Below are 7,592 nucleotides of genomic sequence, written 5' to 3' on the forward strand. Positions count from 1 at the left end.
TTACTCAATGTTTATTTTTTAATTATTTTTTAATTTTTAAGATATTATGATTAAAATGTACAGAATCGGGGGAAAGAAAAAAGACAAAGAAAAGTTACATTGGGAAATGGCTCAACAGAAACATCTTGATGCATGCTCAATCATCCAGGTAAGTAAATCTCCAAAAGTTGATTCTGTTCATCTGGGCTTCACTTCACTTGCATCCCAGTCACAGAAGCGTTGGAGGTCGTTCGTAAGAGATTACAGGATGACCCCAACCTCAGCAACAGGACCACTCTCAGCATTGACCAAGTGTGTTTGCTCTTGGAACTGTGTCTAAATTCCACCTACTTCACATACAAGGGTCAGTTCTACAGGCAGAAACATGGGTGTGTCATGGGCTCCCCAGTTTCACCCATCGTGGCCAATTTGTCAATGGAAGAAGTGGAAAAGAGGGCTTTGCTATCCTACCCTGGAACACCACCAAGCCATTGGTTCAGATATGCGGATGACACCTGTGTGAAAATCAAATCTCAGGACGTACCACAGTTCACATTAACTCGGTGGACCGACGCATCAAATTCACCAGGGAGGATATGAAAAGTGGCAGGTTAGCCTTCTCAGACTGTGAGATTTCCATCAGTAATGGAGGACATCTAAAAGCTGACGTGTACCGTAAACCTACACAAACAGATCAGTATTTAAGGTTTGACTCTCATCATCCACTGGAGCACAAACTGGGCGTCATCAGGACACTACAACACAGAGCGAACACCATCCCCACAGACACAGCGGCCAGGGAAGCAGAAGAACATCAAGAAGGCCCTGAGTAAATGTGGTTATCCCAGCTGGACTTTTGTCAAAGCTGGGAAGGCTCCTAAAGAAAGCTCCAGCCGATCCAGGAGAGAAGGACAACCGCTGCCTAAACGCAAACCTGTAGTGATCCCGTACATGTCAGGAGTATCGGAGCAGTTGAGACGCATTTTCTCTAAACCCCAAAACACACTGCGCCAAAAACTGGTCCACCCCAAGGATCGGGTCCCCCGACACAAACAGAGTAACATGGTGTACGCTGTTAAGTGCAGGAGGATTGGCAGGATTTATACATCGGGGAAACCAAACAACCTCTGGCGAAGCGGATGGCACAACACAGAAGAGCCACCTCATCAGGCCAGGACTCTGCAGTCTATTTACACCTACAGGCCAGTGGACACTTTCAATGATGAGGATGTAACATCCTGGACAGGGAGGAACGCTGGTTTGAGGACGGAGTCAAGGAGGCCATTTACGTGAAAAGGGAAAGACCATCTCTGAATGGAGGAGGGGCCTAAGGGTCCATCTGTCACCATCTTACAATGCTGTGATCGCAGCCATTCCCCAACTCTCTGTGAATGGGACTCATGGCCATTGATCATTTTTTTCTTTCTCTCTCTCTCTCTCGCACTTTTTTTCCGCTTCACTCCGCATGCGAGCCTTGTGCTTTGTGCTGGGCAGAGGGGGGAGGGGCAGTAGTTACAGTTGCAGTAGCACAGGAACAGAGCGGGAGGGAGAGGCAGAAAGAGTCAGGGACAACAACATCACATTAGAAAGGTATAGTAATCATCCACAACTATTTTCTTTCTTTCTTTTTTTTTTTTTTTTTTTTTAATAAACAACCCAGAAGAACACAAATAAACCAAAATAAACAAATATTCAAAAATAAACAAACGGGTGTGCCATCTAGTGTGTATATACACACACACACACACACACACACATACACACCCATATAATTAGACATACATACACATACCTACATACATATGTATTCACCTATACCCTCATACATACTGACATATACATATATACACATAACAATTCAGAAATGTGGCATACATAATTACAGAGATTCAAACAAAATCGGGTCTCCTTGACAAAGTGTAATGTTGCCATTTAACCCAAATATCACTAAATATGTCATATTGGAGTCTATTAATGAAGGTAATTCTTTCCATTTTAAACATCCCATAAACAGTCTAATGCCAGTCATTTAGCGATGGAATTTTCACACTAAGCCATTTCTTGGTAATAGTCCTACGGGCAGCCAGACTCAGAATACCATACAACAGCTTGGACGTTTTATCTACATTCACTGAGTATACAGTGGGGCAAAAAAGTATTTAGTCAGCCACCGATTGTGCAAGTTCCCCCACCTAAAATGATGACAGAGGTCAGTAATTTGCACCAGAGGTACACTTCAACTGTGAGAGACAGAATGTGAAAAAAAAATCCATGAATCCACATGGTAGGATTTGTAAAGAATTTATTCGTAAATCAGGGTGGAAAATAAGTATTTGGTCAATAACAAAAATACAACTCAATACTTTGTAACATAACCTTTGTTGGCAATAACAGAGGTCAAACGTTTACTATAGGTCTTTACCAGGTTTGCACACACAGTAGCTGGTATTTTGGCCCATTCCTCCATGCAGATCTTCTCGAGAGCAGTGATGTTTTGGGGCTGTCGCCAAGCAACACGGACTTTCAACTCCCGCCACAGATTTTCTATGGGGTTGAGGTCTGGAGACTGGCTAGGCCACTCCAGGACTTTCAAATGCTTCTTACGGAGCCACTCCTTTGTTGCCCGGGCGGTGTGTTTTGGATCATGTTGGAAGACCCAGCCTCGTTTCATCTTCAAAGTTCTCACTGATGGAAGGAGGTTTTGGCTCAAAATCTCACGATACATGGCCCCATTCATTCTGTCCTTAACACGGATCAGTCGTCCTGTCCCCTTGGCAGAAAAACAGCCCCATAGCATGATGTTTCCACCCCCATGCTTCACAGTCGGTATGGTGTTCTTGGGATGCAACTCAGTATTCTTCTTCCTCCAAACACGACGAGTTGAGTTTATACCAAAAAGTTCTACTTTGGTTTCATCTGACCACATGACATTCTTCCAATCCTCTGCTGTATCATCCATGTGCTCTCTGGCAAACTTCAGACGGGCCTGGACATGCACTGGCTTCAGCAGCGGAACACGTCTGGCACTGCGGGATTTGATTCCCTGCCATTGTAGTGTGTTACTGATGGTGACCTTTGTTACTTTGGTCCCAGCTCTCTGCAGGTTATTCACCAGGTCCCCCCGTGTGGTTCTGGGATCTTTGCTCACCGTTCTCATGATCATTTTGACCCCACGGGATGAGATCTTGCGTGGAGCCCCAGATCGAGGGAGATTATCAGTGGTTTTGTATGTCTTCCATTTTCTGATGATTGCTCCCACAGTTGATTTTTTCACACCAAGCTGCTTGCCTATTGTAGATTCACTCTTCCCAGTCTGGTGCAGGTCTACAATACTTTTCCTGGTGTCCTTCAAAAGCTCTTTGGTCTTGGCCATGGCGGAGTTTGGAGTCTGACTGTTTGAGGCTGTGGACAGGTGTCTTTTATACAGATGATGAGTTCAAACAGGTGCCATTCATACAGGTAACGAGTGGGGGACAGAAAAGCTTCTTACAGAAGACGTTACAGGTCTGTGAGAGCCAGAGATTTTCCTTGTTTGAGGTGACCAAATACTTATTTTCCACCCTGATTTACGAATAAATTCTTTACAAATCCTACCATGTGGATTCATGGATTTTTTTTTCACATTCTGTCTCTCACAGTTGAAGTGTACCTCTGGTGCAAATTACTGACCTCTGTCATCATTTTAAGTGGGGGAACTTGCACAATCGGTGGCTGACTAAATACTTTTTTGCCCCACTGTAAATATCCAAACAAAAGTTCATCCCAATTAAAGGGGAGTTGCATACTAAAAATGATCTGTAACTCAGAATGAATAGATACCGAAAAGTGTTGATCAGTGGCAGGACCAAAACAAGTGGAAGTGTTTTATTCCTTGGGCCCCACAGTTTCTCCAGCAGCTAGAGTGATTAGAATAATGTTTACTTTGTGCAGGAGTAAATGGCCTGTATTTTATATAGCACTTTCCCTAAGGACCCCAAAGCGCTTTACATATCCAGTCATCCACCCATTCACACACGCATTCACACACTGGTGATGGCAAGCTACATTGTAGCCACAGCCACCCTGGGGCGCACTGACAGAGGCGAGGCTGCCGGACACTGGCGCCACCGGGCCCTCTGACCACCACCAGTAGGCACCAGGACACAATGACCGAGACTGTCCGAGCCGGGGCTCGAACCGGCAACCTTCCAATTACAAGGCGAACTCCCAACTCTTGAGCCACGATCGGAGTAATAAAAAACCCACAGAGCCTCTTCCAACCAAAACATCTCCATATATTAGAACTAGAAATTCTCCACTGAAAAGCACACTGCTGATACCAAATGTCATTTGAAATTGCTGTATTTGTTTCCCTTTCCCATTTTTTTTTAATGTAGGTAGTATTCCGCTTCTTAACCTCTTGTATACCCTTATACAGTCTAGAAATCACCTTGAGGCCGGGATCTGCCTGGTAAGCCTTGACAAATATACTCAAAACAGGTAGAGAGAAAAGATCTGTTCTCTTAGGTATAAAGTTATGTAGGTGATGCCTAATTTGAAGAAACCTAAAAAAAATCCGTTTTGCTTAACTGGTATTGATCTTTTACTGATTGGAAGTCCCTAAGAATTCCCTTATCGTAAAACATACAGTATGCCATTAAGCCTTGTCCTGCCCATTTTTTATATCTTACATCTAACTTATTGGGTAAAAAATCAAAATCAAAAGCGCACCATTTTAAAATCCTGGCCTCTTCATTCCAATCATTCTTATTAAGAAATTGTAACTAAAGTTTTAAAGGCAAGTTAATCCATTGGTTTCGTTGATTAATTTGTTTTTAATGAGTGTCACATCCCCTAAGCTTGCCTGAATGGGAAAACCTCTTAAGGCCACTGTTTCTGTTTCTATTTCTTTCCATCTCGCTTGGTAGTCTACATTACACCAACACACTAATATCCTCAATTGAGCTGAAATATAATAATCTTTCAAACATGGGAACCCCAACCCTCCTTTGTCTTTAGCCAACTGGATAGTTTGATACTTAATCCGTGGTTTTTTCCCCTGCCATATGAACCTAGAGATTATTTTGTCCCATTCCTGAAATTATTTATCAGTTATTTCAACTGGGAGTGTTTGGAACAAATAAAGCATCCTGGGCAAGATATTCATTTTAACTGTATCAATACGTGATTCAAAATTTAAAAATGGTAATAAGTTCCATCTTTTAATATCCTCATTTATTTTATAACACAAAGGATTAAAATTTGCATTATATATCTTAGAGAGATCTTTAGTAATATTTACTCCAAGATACTTCATCTGCTCCGACTCCCAGTTAAAATTGACTTTAGACTTAATTTCCTGATTTGGCTTATAATTAAAAGTTAATATCTGAGTCTTCGATATATTTAGTTTATAACCTGATAGTGAGCTAAAGGTCTCCAGAAGTGATAACAGCTTGGGGAAAGTAATGTTTGGATTTGTCAAGTAAATCAAAATATCATCAGCAAACAAGAAAATCTTATGCTCTCGACCCATGATCTTGACTCCAGTAATAGTATTGCTTTGTATAACACTTTGACTCAGGGCCTCTATGAAAAGAGCAAAGAGTGAGGGACTTAACGGGCAACCCTGACGTGTCCCTCTCTGTAAATTAAAAACATTAGAAAGCGCCCCGTTAACTTTAATTCTTGCCCTTGGTGATTTATATAGTGCTTGAATAATCCTGATAAACGATTGATGAAATCCAAACTTGCCCATGACTTTATACAGAAATTTCCAATTAACCAGATCGAAGGCCTTTTCAGCATCTAAGCTCATAAGGACAATCTGAATTTTATTTTTCCCAACATAATCAATAACATGTAATGTTCGGCGAACATTATCTTGCGTTTCTCTCTGCTTAATAAAACCAGTCTGATCCAAGCTAATTATCTGAACAAGAATATTTTCAATTCTTTTGGCAAGGATGTATGTGAATATCTTATAGTCCTGGTTAAGAACACTATATAGGGCGGTAATTTCCACAACCAAGCCTGTCCTTTCCTTCTTTAGCTATTAAGGAAATAGAAGCCTCATTCCAAGATGGGGGGATTACTCCCGTCTTTAAAATATAATTGAATGATGTTCTCATCAAGGGAATCAATAACTCTTTCATTTCCTTATACCAATCTGATGGGAATCCATCCGGGCCTGGGGATTTATTAGGTTTTAATTTTTGAAATGTCTTAACTTCTCCCTTTCTAGGACCAGTATCTTCTTAGGAATGGTTTCATTTACCTGATAAGCATGAAAATGATCATGGAAACACGTTTCATGCTGAACCATAACAAAAACAGCTTTATCATCATGCAAAATTATCGAAGTTATCTTGCTGAAAACCGGCATGTTTTCATAAGTGCCTGTGCAAACAAAAAGCCCAACACGATATTCAACTCCACTACACTTTACCCAGTTTGTGAGATTGACAGTGTTCTGTAAATCAACATGAAGATATGGAGATATAATTTCTGAGTATTCTTGTGTTTCAAGTGAACGCATTTTAACTGGACCAGACTCAACTGCTTTTAAACTCATACATTCCCAATAATAAGCTAATGCAAACTGATGTTTCCTTACAAGTGATACAGTCAAATTCTTAAAGTTCTTAACACAGTCTTTGAAAAATTTGTGTTTGGCTTCAAATCTCATGGTCCAGATATGAGTGAGAGGACCAATCTTTCGAATGCACCTTGGATAGTGGACCATGAAATGATGTTTTGGAATTAAGTTGTTTGATGGGTATAGTTCCTTAAAGAGTCTATGGTGTTCAATAATCAGGTGCTTTAAATACACAGTCATTCCTTCAGTGATAGAGTATGAGAAAACTACGTTTAGAATGTGCAACAACAAAAGCAACAAATGCCAGTGCAAATCATCCTCTGGTACCAGGTCACCAAATATCAAAGGTATGTTTGTGATCAAACAAAGTGTTTGTGATGCATTTAAACCTATTCCATACCCTGCACGATCCAGGTTAATATTCGTTGGTTTATTTCTCTTTTCCATATAGCCGTAATTAAAAGCATATATCCTATTTAACAAGCTATCTTTAGAGATGAAGTATTCGATTAAATATTGAAATAGCAACTTGACTTCATATTGACCAACCCCTTCCAAAATATCATGCATGATGTCAACGGCATAATTTTCCGCAATATTGAAATATTTTAATGAATTAAGTATGCTCTTTCTTTTTATGCCGAATGAAGATGTTAATGTTGGATCATCTACCAAATTATTATAATGTTGGTTATTCAGAATTGGTGATCTAAGAGTTAAACATGGGTCGTCCTTTGAGAAAACGAATTGAGCTGAAGACTGATCAATTAGGCAAAATCTACAAAAATAATTAGCTCTAAACGATTCCAAAAACCCAAGAATGCTATGCATCCCCAAGTTATCACCTGTAATTTGTGCCAGAGTACCAAATACAGGAAATTTAGCAAATGGAACAGCAATCCCACTCGTCTCTAATATTTTCAGGTCCTTTACTAGGGGCTTCAGGATTTCATCAATTCCATATTTTTTTGTGTCTTGTGCATAAAATAATGATACCAGATGAATGTTCATTAAAGCCGAATTCAGACTGGGAGGA

The sequence above is a fragment of the Rhamphochromis sp. 'chilingali' genome (assembly GCF_963969265.1).
Source record: "Rhamphochromis sp. 'chilingali' genome assembly, chromosome: 9".
Lineage (NCBI taxonomy): Eukaryota > Metazoa > Chordata > Actinopteri > Cichliformes > Cichlidae > Rhamphochromis > Rhamphochromis sp. 'chilingali'.